This window comes from Phascolarctos cinereus, unplaced genomic scaffold (genome assembly GCF_003287225.1).
Source record: "Phascolarctos cinereus isolate Bilbo 61053 unplaced genomic scaffold, phaCin_HiC Scaffold_5;HRSCAF=322, whole genome shotgun sequence".
Taxonomy (NCBI): Eukaryota; Metazoa; Chordata; class Mammalia; order Diprotodontia; family Phascolarctidae; genus Phascolarctos; species Phascolarctos cinereus.
Genome location: NW_027555958.1, coordinates 1,713,972 through 1,731,775, shown reverse-complemented (window position 1 = coordinate 1,731,775; position 17,804 = coordinate 1,713,972). Strand labels below are relative to the sequence as shown.

The window sequence follows — 17,804 nt, the reverse complement described above, 5'->3', positions numbered from 1 at the left end:
ATATAAGTTATATGTGTGCAGTCATGCCAAACGTATGTCCATATAATCATATTGGGGAAGAAAACACAGACAAAAACCCCCCCAACAAAAATAAAGAAAGTTTTAAAAGTATGCTTCAATCTGCATTCTGACATTTTTCATCACATGTCCTTTGGAAATGCCTTGGATCAATCACAACTGATCATCATATAATATTGCTGTTACTGTGTACAATGTTCTCCTGGTTCTGCTCGCTTCACTTTACATCAGTTCATATGAGTCTTTCCGTTTTTTCTGAAATCATCCTGCTCATCATTTCTTAGAAAATAATAGTATTCTATCACAATAATACAACTTGTTCAGCTATTCCCCAATTGATGGGTACCCCCTCGATTTCTAATTCTTTGTCATTACAAAAAGAGCTTTTATAAATACTTTTGTATATATGAGTCCTTTCCCTTTTTTATCCTTTTTTCATTCAATTCCAACATGAACCTAACAAAGGGTTCCCTCTGTGGTGTCTTCTGTCAAAGTGTCATCTAGTCTTTGCCTGAAAACTTCCAGTAAAAAGAAGCCCACGGCCAGAAGAAGGATGGAGCCCATTTCCCCTCTAAAACGGAGCTTTGAGATAGCTCTCATTGTCAAGAATACTGCCCTTACCTCAAGCCTAAAATTGTCTCCCTGTAAAAGAGGTGGAACGTATAGAACAGCCAGCTAGTTGTGAAGACATGACAACCAAGAGAAGAGTCTGGACCATTTTACGTTGAATTGGGTAAGTGACAATGAAATGAGGAACAGTGACATTTAAACCCTTGTTTTCTTAAAGATTGAATGAAGGACAGGACAAATTGTACACTCACACATTTCTCTTATGGGAACTTAACCTCTCTCCTTAACCATATGCAAGTTGGGCCTTCTTTGTGTGGCTATCATGAAAGGGTAGCAGATATGGAGTTACAGACCCTGAATTTACACCCTGGCTCATCCGCTTATCACTGTTTCATTTACCAGTCAACAAACATTTATTAAGCACCTTCTATGTGCCTAGAATTATGCTAAGTGCTAGGAATACAAAGAAAGGTAAAATCAAAACAAACAAACAAAAAACCACCAGTGTCTCATCTCAAAGAGATCATAGCCTAATGAAAGAGACAACATTCAAAAAATAATGCACAAACAAGCTATATACAAGATAAATGAGAGAGAACTGGGAGGGGGAAGGCACTAGCATCAGGACCATCAGCAAAGGCTTCTTGTATAGGGTGGACTGGATGGAAACCAGAGAGGCCAGGAGGCAAATGTGAGGAGGTAGAGCATTCCAGGCATGAGGGGACAGCCAGAGAAAAGGCCCATAACATGAAGCTGAGGAAGAACAAGGAAGCCAGGGTCTCTAGATCGAAGGTTATATAGAAGGGAGTGCGGTGAAAAGATATAGGAAGGGGGGCAGGTTGTGAAGGGCTTTGAATGCCACACACATGCTATTCCAGAGCTCATCTTTCCTCAAAGCTCCCAGGACTCTGCCAACCCTTACCCTTTCAGTTGAGAATGTGACTTCATACTCCACTGACAAAATCAAGGCCATTCTCTGAGTCCCCACGTCTGTCCTCTTTCTTTTCTCATATTACTCAGATATCTTCCCAACTGTCCCTCCTTTGTCTTACATAAAGAGGAGAACCTTCTCCTTCCCTCCACATGCACCCTTAATTCTCCCATCCTCATCTTTTCTAGCAGATTGTCCCCATTATCATCCTCACTGTTGCCAGTCTTCCATCTCTCCGTATTTACTTGATCCTTCCATGCTGTCTGCAAACATGCTCCTCTCTCCCCAATTCTTAAAACATCCTTACTTGAGCTGGCCATCCCTCTAGCTCTCCTCTACTCTGTGACTATGCTCCTCAAGAAAGCCATCCTGACCAGATGCCTCCACTTGTCCTTTTGCTTGGTTCCCAACTTTCTGCCATCTGCCATATCATTCAGCAGAAGTTGCTTTCTCCAAAGGTGACAATGATCTCTTAAATGACAGATCTAATGACCTTTTGATCATTCCTCACCCTTCTTGACCTCTCTGTAGCCTGTCTCACTGTTGATGACCCTCTCTTCCAAGATACTGTCTTCTTTCTAGGTTTTGATGCCAATGTTCTCTCCCAGTTTTCCTCCCACATGTCTAACACTCCTGCTCTGTCTCCTTTGATGAATTTTTATCAAGGGAATGCTCACTAACTATGCTTGTCCTCAAAGTCTCTGTCCTGGCTCTCCTCTTCTGTCCTATGCTATCTGATTTCATTAGTTCCCATGGGTTCAATTAGAATCTCTATGTAGATGATTACTCAAGTTCAATATCCATCCTAACTTCTCCCCTAACCCAAGATCCCCAGTCTTGTATTATCAACTGTTTAATAGATATTTTGAATTGGATGTTCTGTTGACATTTCAAACCCACCATGTTGAAAACTGAATTCAATATCTCTTTCCCCAAACCTGCCCTTCCCAAATTTCTATTATCTTTCCAGTCACCAATTCCTCACTAACACTCACCCACATATCCAATTGGAAGCCAAGCTTGTTGTTTCCACCTTCACAGCATGTCCTCCATAGGCTCCCTTCTCTCCACTCTCACGGCCCCCATCACCTTATCCCTTGACTACTGCAATAGTCTTATGTTTGGTCTCCCTCCCTCAAGTCTTTCCTCACTCCATCCTTCACTCAGCTTCCAGAGTGATTTTCCTAAAGCCCAGGTCCAACTATGACACCCCTCACTCCACTCAATAAACTGCTATGAACTCCAAACTCAAAGATAAAATGCTCTTTGGCTTTTTAAACCCTTCCCAACCAGGTGCTTCCCTGCCTTTCCAGTCTTCATACTCACCTTACTGCCTTGCTCACCTCCATGCATCCTGTGAGTCAGTGAAATGAGCCTCTTGGATGTTGCTGTCTCTCCAATCTCACCTCTGTGCCTTTTCACTGGATGGCCTCATGCCTGGGAGCCTTTGTCTCCTTCCCTCTGCCTCTGACTTTCCTTTTCTTCCTTCAAAATTCAACTCAAAGCCCACCTTCTGTGAAAGCCTTTTCTGCCCCTGAGCCCCCACTGCTAGAGCCTTCCCTTTGAGATTACTTCCCACTTGTATTGGACATATCTGATCTGTACATAGCTATTTCCATATTGTCTCTCCCATTAAGATTCGAGCTCCTGGAGGGCAGAGACAGTGGTGGTTTCTTTTTTTATTTGTTTCATTTTGTCTTTTACTTTCATTGTATTCCCAGCATATAGCACCCTGTCTGACACATAGTAGGTACTTATCAATAAGGGGTAACTGAATAACTGGCCTTGGTGAGTTATTTTTATCTCTCTGGACCTCAGTTTCCTCATGTGACAAATGAGGGAGTATATGGCCTTATGAATCCCTTCCATCTTTAGAGCCAAGATCCCACAAACTTCTCTGGACCCCGGTTTCCTCATCCCTAAGAGGAAAGAGTTGGACTAGATGGTCCCTGAAGGTCTTTCCAGCTCCAGAGCTATTATTTTCTGATCCATTTCTCTCATTGTTTTTCAAAAGGCCGTGTAGTGGGGGGAGGAAGGAAAATCTTAGTCCTTTCCCCTCCAAGGTTTGCATAGAACCAAATGATAAACTGTCAACATGCTATCCAAAAATGTGCAGCGTTCTGAATGACCAGTGCTGGTCGGGAAGAATAAATAGCAAAATATACCTCCCTCTTCATGGAAAAGAGGTGGGGGAATCATAGGGCAGAATTGTGTATACTCACTGCATTGGACATTTGGGCCTAATTGTTCTTTGGCCCCCCAGAAGCTTCAACCCAGAAGGGAGGCAGGAGAGGGTATTCTTTTCATGGAAATGACTCTGATGAGAGGCAACAATAAAACATCATTTTCAACGTGCCTGATAGTATATGGGGCATTAAGGATAAGGATGAGAAGGAGAAAATCTGTGAGAACCCCAGCTACCAGCTATGGACAGTAAGTAGACTGCTGGTCCAGACCCTACCCCTTGCCATTCCCAGAACATGGGGGTTGGAGGTTCCTGGCAAGGGCTATCTTGCTGCCTGGACTTAGAAAGGATTCTGTGTGTATTGTGTACCTATGTCTGGGTGCCTGGGGACATGGAGTGAGCCAGGGAGACAAGCACCAACAGGATTCTGAATTAAATGATTGGGTGAAAAACTCACACTGTGCTCTGCATACACGACACCATAGACATGTCTTGATTATGGGCCAGGAAGTACAATGCAACTTCTGAGGGACTGTTAGATCCTGTGAACGGGTCACAAATGAAATGCTAATCCCACACTGTTTGAGGAGACAGGTCCTATCATGGGGACGCTTTGTATTTGTGGAAAACTTACCCTGCAATTACCCTGATGGCTGTAATTACCCCATGCCACCACAAGGAATCTACCATATACTTACCTAGTTGACAGTTACTATGGAAACGAAGTAATTTTTCCAGGCTGGTCTATAACTCCAAATTTTGTTGTGTTTTACTTAGAGCAGTCAAGATTTACTATTTGCCCCCAAATACCAGAGTAAACTCCTGTACCCATTCCAGCCTTCCAGTCATGTTCCATAATAGCCCCTGTGACTGAGATAATGCATTGGCTCCAAATATATTGGATGACTCAGGTAAGCAGGGGGTGATGGGACCAACGTCACTCCCATCACACTAGAATGGCACAGTGAGCTCCTTTGCCTTCTAATTGGCATTTTAAAGGAAATGGTATAGAATTTTGGTGCCCATCTGGGAAAGCCTATGAATGTGCTGGCCTGACCCTGGCTCACAGGGACACTGAATGCCAAACCCACCTGCTTCTCCATAGGATCAGTACAACACCCATTTCCCAAAACTATAGCTGGAAAGTTGGCAGGTTTTCCTGAGGAATTGAACCATGAAAACTTGAAATGATGCATGCCTACCAAAAACTTCTACCCCAGTCAAATGATCTCATCCACAGCTACTTATTGCACAGGGGCCTTCCCTCCTCTGCCATGCATGCCAGGCAGCAGCCATACTGAGATTCCAATGAGAAGCCCTGGTCTATGGAAGTCTTCTCATGGCTTAGCTACTCCCAGGGCTTGGGAGGTAGTGTACCAACAACCCTGGCTCTCAGGGGCATGAGGAGAAACCTTGGTCATTACAGACCTCCTCAGATGCCCCATCGGGAAGTGAAGGGGACTATGGGCTCCCTCCAGAACTTGACTTTTGAGCATAATCATGCTGCTAGTTATCCCCCAAATTGACTATGCCCTTTCCCACCTTGGGATATTCCTGCAAGCCCTTCTCCATGTCTTAACTCATCTCTCTCTCTCTCTCTCTCTCTCTCTCTCTCTCTCTCTCTCTCTCTCTCTCAGAATCCTTGTCCTTCTCCAAGGCTCAGCTAACATCCTCTGGGAATTCTGCCCTGGCTTTGCCCAGCTATTAGCACTCTCTTCCTTAGCAATGTTACTTGCATGATTTTTGCCATATTATAGTTCTCCCCATAGTATATAAGCTCCTTCAGGACAGGGACTGTTTCATCTTTGTCTTTGCATGCCTGCACCTACCACGCATGTGCCTGGAATACAGTAAGTGTTTCCTAAATGTTGATTTGAGCTGAATTTTCCAAGGCTATTCCAGACAAGCACAAACTCTGCCCACTGAGGCAAAAAGCCTTCAAGTTAGGGTATGATGAACTGGGTGTCTTCCCCAAGGTCTAGCCCAGATAAGTATGCAGGGGCTCCTCTCCAGCTTGGGCCCATGGGGCACATTTTTCAGGCATAGGCTTTCTCAAAGCAGTCTATGAAGCAACTTAGTGGTGGTGGTTGGTGCCCAAGCAGGGACGATCCATGCTAATAGAAGGACTTCAGAGGTCATAGGAGAGAGTGTAGAGTTCCCCAAAGTACAACTAGTGAAGTCATCTCTAGAACTGGACCCTGATCATTCTGAGTCTGATTTCTGGATCTGAAAGGGCAAAGTACAGGAAGGGGGCTGACTGATGGGCTCATTTAGCTGGACGTGGATGCATATTGGATGCTTCTTCCAAACAGCGCTACTCAAATGAGAGTAGGCAGGGTGTAATTGAGGGCATTTTAATGACTGTGACTTGAATCAGAGGAATGGTAGCAAATAGTGACAGAGAAATGCTTCCTGTTGTCATCAGACCCCCACCCTAATCCCTGGGGCAGGAGGAACCCTTCAATGTAGGGAGCAGACTCAGGGAACAGATCAGATAAGCAGCCTCAGCTTCAGTTGTGAGGCTAGTATCAAGGTTGGCATCCCTAGAGCACCTGTTCTACAGGTACCATCTCATTTGAGTTTGGTACCAGCCCTAGGAGGCAAGGCTGTGATGCTTCCCATAGGACAGGGGACTTACTACTTTGTGGAATGTCTGTCTGCACACAAAATTTATATATAATTTGTTTTTAAGTGTTTTAAATATAGTGTATATTATATGTAACATTGTGTGTATAGACATCTAAGTGAAGATCATGGTTTTATGCTTTCATCTATTTTTTTCATTTTTTTTTGTTTCTGTTTGACTGATTCTTGCTCTTTCATAGAGTCATTAGTTTCCATTTGTCCAACTCTAGTTTTTAACAGATTGTTTTCTTCTGTTAGTTTTTATCCTTCTTTCTTCAATTGGTCAATTGTGTTTTTTAGGGACTTGTTTTCTTCAGTGTATTTTTTTTTCCAATTGGCCAATTGTGTTTTTTAAGAACTCTTCCACCTCTCTCATTAGACTTTTAAAATCCTTCTTGAGCTCTTCTAATAAGGCTTTTTGGGCTTCAGACTGGCTCATATTCCCTTTTGTTGTTGCAGATGTGGGTTTGTTGACAATGTTGTCCTCTTCAGAATTTCTGTCTTGATCTTCACTCTTCTCATAATATGAATCCATGTACATTTCTTTTTACTCATGGTTTCTTTATTCCCTGGCCTTTAAAGAGATTGAGATCTCCTGCTGGGGAACAGAGGGCACTGACCCAAGCTTCTTGTGTTGGGAGCCGAGGTCTTGGTCACTAGCTTTGTTGCTGGGGCCTCTTATGTTGGCAATTGGAGGCTGTAGGGTTCTGGCAGCTTACCTTGTGTTGGGCTGGAATCAGCAAGGCTGGAACTTTCAGGCAATTCTAGGTTGCCTGCTTTTCCTTTCCTTTGGCTTTCTTCAGCTACTTTTAGATGGGTGCTGCAGGGTGTTCATCTTCCTGGGGCCCCTTGCAGTGCTGCCTCCCTAGTTTCTGCTAATGCACTGGAAGATTCCTTTGTGGTAGAGTGAAGAGTCACCTGGTGGTTTTCTGAGCTGGTTTCCACCAGTCCCCCCCACTCCCTCACCCTCACTGAGGCACTCAGAGGTCCAGATGTTGGTGTTTGCCTGCTCTACCACCTGGGCTTCAGGATATCTTCCTGGTTGACAGTTGGAGACTGTAGGGTTCTGACAGCTTACCTTGTGAGGGGTTGGAATCAGCAAGGCTGAGACTTCAGGAAGACTTTAGGTTGCTTTCTTCAGCTCCTTTCAGATGAATGCTGCAGGGTGCTGATCCACCTGGGGCCTTTCGTGGTGCTGCTTCCCTTATTTTTGCTGAGGCACTGGGAGATCCGTTGCTGGGCTGCTGCACTGCTGCTCCCCATCTTTCTTCTAGTTCAGGTGTTCCAGGGTTTTTTCCTGGGGTGATATTTTCTGGGTTTTCAGAGGTTGATAGGGGAGAGTGAGAGTGACTACCTTCTGCCATCTTGGCTGCTGGAAGTGGAACTCAAGATCATGGTTTTGAAAATAGAATATGCTTTCTTATTTTTGTGAATATTAAAATATATTTGTTGAGGATTAAAGTTCACAATAAAATTTTGTTAAAAGATGAGAAAATTGCTATTCTGAAAAGTGAAGTGATTTTGTCCCAGGGCCACACAGCTAGTAAGTGCCAGAGGTGAGATTTGAACTCAACTCTTCTTGACTCCACATCCAGCACTTTATCCACTGTGCTCCACTGTCTCTCAACAACATGATGAAAGAGCTTTGTGAATGTCTGGTACTACTCGAATATAAGGGGTGTGTGTGTGTGTGTGTGTGTGTGTGTGTGTGTGTGTATGTGTGTTAGTGGGGGGGTGATGAAATTTTTAACTACAGATTTTTCTGATGGATCTCTGTGGCTGGGTCTGTTCATGTGTCTGTGATTTACTTCCTACTTCACAGAATCCCTGAATCCCAGAGGAGCTGGAGGGGAAGCCAGAGAGGATAGAGGCCATGCCCTAGGGGAACAAGACTCACTCCAGAATGAGTGTGGAGCTGCTGTTGGGACTTCCCAGGCCCACAGCCTCCTGAGGCCACACCTTCCACTCTGGAACAGCTCTAGCTAAGAGTCAGTTGGTCAACATTGAGGAGAAAGTGCTTTCCTGACCTGTAGCCCGAGTCTGCCTCATTACAACTCCCACTGGTTGCTCTGGTTCTACCCACAAGTGGGCCCAAGTGAGATCCCTTCAAACGTGGGAACATGGCCAGCATGCCCCACCAAGTCTTTTCTTCTCCAGCCACTTCTTTGCTTTCTGCCCAGTGACACAACATGCCCCTTCCATACATTCTACAGGGCAGCAGCACTGACCTTCCTACTCCTCCCACACTGCCCACTTTTAGCTGTCCCTATGCCTTGACACAGGCTGCTCACCCACATGTGGAGGACACTCGGTCCTCAGCTCCACTTCTGTGAATGTCTAGTCCCCTTCCAGGCCCAGTCAAGCACCACTGTGGACACAAAGCCTTTGCTGATCCTCCCTGGAGCTGGTGTTCTCCTTGCCCCCTAAAAAATCAACCCTATTTTGCATATGCACATGTTTCATCTTGCAATAAAATGTAACCTCCTGGAGGGTGGGCACTGTCTCAGGTTTTTTTCTCTATGTATCCCTAGAATAGCACATAGGAAATATTTCATAAACTATTTGTTAATTGATTAACTGGTTGACAGTGAGTCCATGTCAACTTGGGGAGAGAACCCTAAGTTGACTATCTCAGGGATCTGTACGTGGCCTTATTTAATTTAACATTTTCATCAATAATGCAGATATGGGCATAGATCACAGATTTAGAACTGGGTGAAACCCTAAAATCCAATTAATTTACCCACCTTTATTTTTACAGAAGAGGTAACTGAGGTTCAGAGAAGTTAAAGACGGCTTGCTTATCAACTTGCCAGATGGCACAAAGTTTGGATGGACAATTGATCATGATAGGGCAGAACAAATGAACTGAATTCAGTGAAAGTATTGAACAGTAATAAATGTCAGGTCTTAAATTTGGGTTCAGAAATCATCTCCCTAAGTAAAAGATGGAGGGGTGCTTCTCTGCAAAGGACCTGGGGCTTTTAGAGGATGGCGACCTCCACAGAAGCCAACATAACATTCTGATGTGGGGATGAAAAAAGGGGACACCCTAAGAAAGCCAGGGTGCCCCGGATGAGGAAGGGAATCATCAGCCACTCACTGTGCACAGATTTACTCAGACCATATTGGAAGTGGGAGGTTCGGTGAGGGAGGGTTCAAATTTCTCGGGATGGAAGTTAACAAGACTGTGCTGTCTGAGGATAGGCTGAAAAAGAACTGCGGATATTCAGTTGGGAAAAAAAAGTCTGGGGCGTGTGGAGGTGGACAATGACACAGATTCTATTTTTGGTGATTGAAGGACCGTCATTCTGAAGAGTGATTTGTCTAATTCTGCCTGACACCAGAGGGTAGAATCAAGTAAAGGTGGCAGATCTAAACTTGTATGGCAAAGTCCCCAAATAAGTGGGCTACCTGAGGAGGTGGTGAGTTCTCCTTCACTTGAAGTCTTCAAGTAAAGGCTGAATGATGACTTGCCAGGAATGCTACAGAGGAGAGTCTTCAGAAGGTATGGACTGGCCTAACTGGTCTCTGTGGCTCCCTCACAACTCTGAGATTCTGTGAGTCTGGGATTGTGGCCTAAAGAATCTCATGAAGACATATCAGGGGCTCCTCTTCCTCAGCAGCCCTCCAGTTCTGGGCTCTTGGAGCTCTGCCTGTCTTGGGCCACCTCATTTATCTCACCTCCTCCACCGAAGCATGGGTTGTTGCCGCCCCAATGCATTCAAATCCACTTACTCCAGCCTGTGCAGGAGGTGGGAGACCTCAAAGAATTCTAAAACAAGCATGAGATCCTCCGGAGGCGTAATTGATGCTCACATGTGAGCCTTCTTATAATCAAGCCTTCTCTAAGACAGCCACCACCCCCAGCCCCAACTCCAGCCTTGCCACACACACAGTGGGCTGGTGCCAAGAAGCTCAGGAGAGGAATTGCACAATCTTCTCTCAGCCATGCCAGTGCTGCCATGGAATGAAGGCTTACCATGAAAGGGCTGGAAGAAAAGGCAGCTGAGAAGGACCTTCTCCCACCCACCTCCTTGGAGTAGTGTCTTACCCTGAAGTTGCATATTCTTAGGCTGAAAAGAATAGAATCTTAACAAGGTCCCCACACTGGACAGCACAAAGACAAGAGGCAGAGAAACTGATTTAATCTGGCCACTCTTCTTCCCACCCCCTTGGGTTAATCTTGAAAGGAGGGGCAGCTTTAGAAAATAACACAAGTTTGTGGCAAAGAAAACTGGTCTCCTAAAAAAACTCAGCTAGAGACAGAGAGGATGTGGACAACAAATAGATAACGCATATGCTATAGTAAGTGGTTACTATATGTCAGGCACCATACTAAGGTCTGGGGATACAGATACAAGCAAGAAAGCAGGTCTTGTCCTCATGAAACTTACATTCTAACAGGGAAGGCAATGCTTTCAGAAGAGCTGGAAAGGGGTGATAGGTTAGGTCAGTGGGCATGGTGTGCAGGTGTCTATAAAGACTTGGTTCTAAGTAAGGTAAGACAAAAGCTCACTTATCAGAGCCTGGCACCTCACAGATGGAGTTTAAGAGTATGATGACTAATCTAACAGTGCAGCAGAAAGATGACTGGGCTAGAATAAGAAGCTGTGGGCTCCCATGCCTGTTGGCCTCATGACTCTAGACAATCTTTTACCTTGGTGAGCCTCCTCATCTGTATAATGGTGAGGATAATCTCCTGGCCTGACCACCTCATAGGCAGGACAAATGAAGCACCTTTGGAGGCTGTAAGGCTCCCAAACAATGTAAGAGTCCAGTTCTCCAAAGCCTCCATCATGGCTGGTGGGGAGGTAAGTTGTCACAGGCTCAGCCAGTTCTTGTCTAGCTGGAAGGGCTTTGAGCAGGACTTGAGGAGGGACTGAATGTCTGTTGTCTGACTGCCAGCCTCATCTAAATCTGGAGAGGCCAATCACTAACTTGGCCCCAGACAGGGAACTTTTCAGCTGCAGCAACTTTCAGAGATCACCACCAAGTCACAAAGGGGCTATGATGGATAATTTCACCTTGTACTGGTGAAATCCACAGAACTTTGAGGCACCAATGGAAGCCCTAGGCAACTGTGACCTTCGAGGAAGCTCGGGCTGTCCCCAGAGCTAGCTGGTGGCCCTTGTTAAATGTGGCCAATGCTTTTAAATGGTGGCTCAAAAAGGTCTGCTCTAGCTGTAGGAGGCCCAGGTGCTGAAAGACCCTTAGAAGCCCTTGGGGCATTGAGCCTCTGCCTCTAAAGGCCCCTGCTCTTGTCCTGAATCACTGCAAGGCACAACATCCCACAGTCCTTTTTCCTGCCAAGTGGAAATTAGACTCCAAGACTTGCTGTCATTCATGAGTGGAAGCCTGCTTGTGGGTTTCCTCTGAATTCACATTTGTTGCAGCCCAACCATGGGATGCCATCTTTATCAAAGGCTTCTACTGCACAAAAATTCCTGATTTTGCCCTATACACCCTTCACTAGAAGAAAGAGGGATCACCTCTGCCCTCAAGGGGCTCCTCCCTCCCTATAACTCACCGGCCTCTGACCCAAGAATTGCTGTTGTTTGAGGTGACCTGACTGTTCCAACCAAGATGGGAATAGGTGGGTGCAGAGAGTGAAGAATCCTCCTGCCATAGCTCCAAGGTCATCTCACCCCATGTCTTTTTGTCCTGGCCATAGCAGAGTTTTCCTCTCCAATGAGCCGGCTAGAATCTCATCTCTCTAGCCATCTTCCCATTCCCCCTCCTCCCTCATGCCCCTGATACCTCAACTTAAGCCACAAGCCTTTTCTAGTGAAAACTCAAGCATACTGCATAAAGGCTGGGCACTTTCAGCAGTCACCAGAGATGCACAATGCCTAGCACATAGTAGGCACTTATAAATGCTAGTTGACTGACTGACTGAATACTGTGGAAACCTCTAAGCCTTCAGAACAAGCAGCTATGAAGGACTGAAACTCTGATCAAATGAGTGAGCGTGTGTGGCTCAGTAAAGACTTTCAAAGAGGAAGGAGGATGCGAGCTGGGTTTGGAAGGAGGCACAGGATTAGGGTAGACAGAAAAGAAGGAAATTCAGTCAATGTTAGATACATGTGATGTGCCAGGTTCTGTGCTAAGCACAAAGACAACAGAAAAGCTGCCTTTACCCTAGGGGTGCATAAGACCTGTTCAGGAGACAACAAGCGACCAGGATGGCTGGAGTAGAGGCTTCCAGAAGGGGAGCAGATGGAGCTAAGGTTGGGAAAATACATTTGGGCAAGACTGCTGAGGCTCTGGAATTCTAAATCAAGGTAATAGGGAGCCAGCAGGGATTTTGAGCAGAGGAGTGTGATATGGTTAGAGCTGTGTATTATAGAAAATTCATCTGCCAGCATATATATAAAGGACTAATGAGGAAGAAGAGGACTGGAGACAGGAGATCATTAGGAGATCACTACAATAGTCCAGCTAAGAAGGGATGAGGGAAGCAGGGATGGGAATGGATTCAGGAAATTCTTTGAAGAAAGATTCGAGGATTTGGTGACTAATTAGCTGTAGAGGACAAGGAAGAGGCAGCCTCTTTGGCTACTTCCACTCTGCCATCAGTCTCCTCATTTGAATGCCTGGCAAAGATGGCTCATGATGGATTCCAGAACATAGCAACATTCTTCGTTGTAACCAGGACATACTATTCAATAGAAAAACGCTTAGAATTTTTTAAACAAATAAATGACGTCCAAGTACTCCAAACACCAGCCAGACTCTCTGCTGGCGTCTTTTCCCACGGGCCTCTTTTAGACATGTGCACGTATCTAAAAACAGTTTTCACATGATGTTAAGACGAGGCTTCTCTGCTGCCTAGAGAGATAAGAAAATTCCTCTCTGAGGCTCTGATGTCTCCAGACAGAAAGACACATTTTCCCCATGGCGAGATGGGTAGACATGTCTGGGCTGGACCACAATGGCACTAAGCTTCTGCAAGTTTGGAGGTATTTGTTTCAAACCAAACTGGCATGCCTAAAAGGCTGAATTAGTCACATACACACAGATGCACATGTGCATGCGTGTATTCATGCCCATGGAAACCCCAATGCCTAAGATAGCCCAGAGGGACTGTGTGTACAGCGATGCAGGATAGACATTCCAGAACTTGTGTGTAAGTGAAACAAGCTTGCTCTGAATCTGTGGCAATGGAAGGGGGCATCTTGTCACTGGCCACTGAAGACCATCACATACTCTACATCTAGTTTGAGTCTGGTCTGAAAATCAAAGCAACAGAGGCAAGGTCTGGCATCTACCATCAATCTGCAGGCAGTGGAGGCAGGGATGAGGGGGAAGGCCAAAGTGTGGGGGAATTTGTAAGGATCCAGAGTAAGGGAATGGGTCTGACCTCACACTAAAGGGGAAGGTTCACCTATAGGCAACAGACTAGGTTATCGAGAAGATGGCCCTGGAGGAGAGAATGAAGATAAGACTTCTAGGATCTCCCAACAAGGAGAATTCCCCAGCCTTGGTCCTAAAGTGAATGCCAATGTTAAGTCAGTCTAATGGGCCCAGAGGAGAAAAGCTTGCTAGTCTTTTCTATCAGTCTCCACCCTGGAGGACCCCTTACAGATGGAGAAAAGGACAAGTGGGCAGTACGCATTGTTCAAAACACTTCCAATGCTATCTAATCCACGGCAAGGATTGGCAGAGCTGAGGTAGGCTTGGAGCCAGTACTGACTCCTCCCCCAGTAGGCTGCAACACAAGGGGAGAATTAAGCTGTACCACATACTGACATCTCGTGCCCATTACACTGTGCCCTCTGAGGGGGCCACCATGACTAAATGGGGGAGCTAACACCCTCTCTACTTCACTTGCTCTGTTCCATGGTTGGAGATACCATCCCATTTCCCCACCATATTGTAAGCATATGCCATGCATCACAAAAAGACTCCCAAAAAGACTGGGAATGGGAACACATGAAGTTGTCACTGTGGCTGGACCAACTCTTTGAAGCCCAGAATCTTCTACGAATAGCTGGCACAAGAAGTAGCACATTCTAAGCAAAATTCACCAGTTCACTAAAATGCCAGAAACAGTGTTGAAGCTTAAAAAGTCTCAGAGGTCATAGCACCCAACCTAATCTTCTCATTTAATAGATGAGATGGAATACGATTCTCCTGCTAATAAATTACAATGGATCCCCACTGACTCCAGAAGGGGCTGCTAGGCGGTGCAGGGGATAGAGTGCCAGGCCTGAAATCAGGAAGACTCATCTTCCTGAGTTCAAATCCAGCCTCAGACACTTACCAGCTGTGTGACACTGGGCAAATCACTTAACCCTGTTTGCCTCAGTTTCCTCATCTATAAAATGAGCTGGAGAAGGAAATGGCAAACCACTCCAGTATCTTTGCCAAGAAAACCCCAATGGTATCATGAAGAGCCAGGCATGACTGAAATGATTCAGCAACAACATTGATTCTAGAACCAAATACCAACTCTTCTGTTTGGCATCTAAAGCCCTTCACACCCAGGCTCCGACTAATATTTCTAGTAGTATTATGTTACCTTTTTTTTCCTGCTCTCTGATCCAGCCAAGAAAAGAGAGAGGCCAGAAAGAAAGAGAATTACCCCAAATGAAATAATGAGTTAGAACCAGAACCAGGCCGAAAGTTGACAATCTATTGTTCCTTTGCCCAAATCTATGTGGATAGAGATGCTTCAGAATCCTGTACTGTTTATCATTTTGATCAGTGACTTAAAGTTATAGATGGCATGCTTCTCTGATACATAGATGATATAAAACTGGGAGAGAGAGCTGTCTAAGTGTTAATATCAAAACGCTCTTGACAGGCTAAAGCATTGAGCTGAATCTAATAGGATAACATTCAATTGGGATAAATGTAAATTCTTGCACTTGGGTACAAAAAATCAATTCCACAAGTACAAGATATGGGGAAGATGATGGTTAGATAACAGTTGTGCTGCACAACATATGGAGGTTTTAACGGACAGCCACTGCTGTGACATGGCAGCCCACAAAGCTGATGGGGCTTTGGGCTGCATTAAGAGAGGCAGAGCTTTCTGGAATGCACTCACTCACTCTGTAAGTTTTAAGCGCTGTGCTAGGAACTGGGAATACAAATACAAGGAATGAAACAGTCTTTGTTGGTAAAGAACTTTCCTTCTCATGGAGAAGGCAACATGGACATACGTATACAGAGAATAAACACAAAGGAGATAAAATCGAAGTAATGAAATATGAGGCAGAGAGAGGAGGAAGGAAGGCATGAGCAACTGGGGAATCAGGGAGGGCTTCATATGCAAGGTGGTCAATGAGTTGCATCTTGCAGAAGAGGGGGATTCTCTGAGTGAGAGGCAAGCAGGGAGAACACCCCAAGCAAAGTGAAATGGGGGATGGATGGGTGAAGAACAGAGAAAAGATCAGTGTGGCTGGCTACCAGAGTGTCAGAGGGAGTAATGTCCAACGAAGCCAGAAAGTTAGGTTGGGGCCAGGTTGTGAGGGGATTTAAAAGCTAAGAGATGAATTTCTACTGAGCCCAAGGGCAGAAGGTGCTGAGGGTGTGAACTAAAGGGTGGCTGTTTGAGGAGAGAGAAGGGGCTGGCAAGATCTGGCAACTGATTGGGTGTGGGGAGGGAGGGAAAATGAGGAATCAAGGTAACCCAGAGATTATTGGCCCACATGGTACAGTGGATAGAGTGCTGGGCCTGGAGTCAGGAAGCACTGAGTTCAAATTTGACCTCAGACATCAACCATGTGATTCTGGGCCAGTCATCTCACCTCCATCTGCCTCATTTCCTCAGCACCTACTGCTCAGGATTATTGTGAGGATCAAAGGAGATAATGCGTGTAAGACATGTAGCACAGTGCCCTGAACTTAGTAAGCACAATATAAATGCTTATTTCCTTCCTTTCCCTTTCTGCTTCCTTTCAAAGGTGAATAAATAGCTTAGAATAGAGTGTGGAAAGTGTTGTTCAAATAGGATCCCTGAAAAATGGAATAGCTCAAGCAGAACTTAATAATTTAAGAAACAACAAGGAATATTAGAAATTAAAAGACTGAAAAATTAAAACAACATCTGAGGTATCCATTCCTAAAAAAAAAAAAAAAGACCTAAAGACAGTTCAAGGAGAGATCATTTAAGGATCATTAGACTTCCTGAAAGCCATGACCAAATAGAAAAACTTGAATACCATCTTTCAAGAAATAATAAAACTTCCCAAATCTATCTATTTCCCAGGTTGCAAAGTGAAAATAGAAAGAATCCATCAGCCAGGTTAAAAAAAAAAACACCCAGAAATTCCATGGCTAAAATCCAGAGCTTCCAGGTAAATTAAATGTGTGTATATACATACACACACACACACACACACACACACACACACACACACACACACACACACATAAATATATATATACTGTTAACAACCAGAAAGAAAGACCTCAATTACAAGAAACAAGCAGAATTACACATAGCTATGTTGCATCTATTATAGAGGAAAGGAAATCTTGGCATAGGATATACCGGAAGGGCAGCACAAAAAGGCTTACAACCAAGAATAATATACCCTGGGAAACTGAAGATAGCCTGACTTTTAATAGAATAGAGGAGTATTTCTGTAGAAAAGTATGAGAAGACCAGGGCTGGGTAGAAGTTTTGAAAAGCAAACACAGAAAACAAGAGAAACCTAGGAAGGAAAATACATTTGAGAAAATCGAAGAAGTTAAGTCAAGATCCTTAAACTTTTCTGTATTATGGACCCCCTTGGCAGTGTACGGAAGCCTATGGGTGCACCCCTTCTGAAAATAATGCTTTTAAATGAGTAGAATAAAATATGGAGGATTACAAAAGATATCAATCACAGTGAAATAAAGATGTTATATTTTTCCCATCCAAGATTCCAGACCCCCTCAAATCTATCTATGGATTCCCAGGTTAAATGATGACCAATTGCTTACATGTGCTCCTCCTTACATGGCCAAGTGGTCCTCCTCTAACAGGAGAAACAAGAGTTCCTTCAGAGTTCCCCTGCCTTCAAGGGTCACAGGAAGAGTACATAAATTCATACTTAGGGCTCAAGTGTGATTTTGTTCTTTTTTGTCGGTTTTGAAAGACAAGAAAAGGGAGAGATAGAGGAATATACTAGGGATCAAGTGAGCAGGAAGGGTGAGGAAATTTGGGATGAGTCCAAAGAGGAAAATACAAACATGGAAGAGGAAATGATAAGAGTAAGAATCTCACGAACCTCGATTTTAACTGAACCAGAAGATAGATGGTTGAATGAACACATACTCACATGCACACAAATAGTGTGGTGTAGAAATGCATTAAATTCAGGAGGGAAATAGAGACTTGGATTTTAATGTTAACATTAACAAATGTTAAGAGAGGAGGTGAAGTTAGGGAGGAAATAGACACAAGCCAAAAAACTTCCTGCAAAGTTTAGATTATAAAAGGGGATTAAAAAGTATAAGAATCAGTGACTGGGGGCTGGT

At 44.5% G+C, this 17,804-nt stretch overlaps 1 protein-coding gene across 19 annotated transcripts in view; it reads right to left on the bottom strand.

The window, feature by feature from the left end:
- Positions 1-17,804, bottom strand: part of PCBP3 (poly(rC) binding protein 3) — a 376,369-nt gene that overhangs the window by 241,561 nt on the left and 117,004 nt on the right. The gene's annotated exons all lie outside the window — the stretch shown is intronic.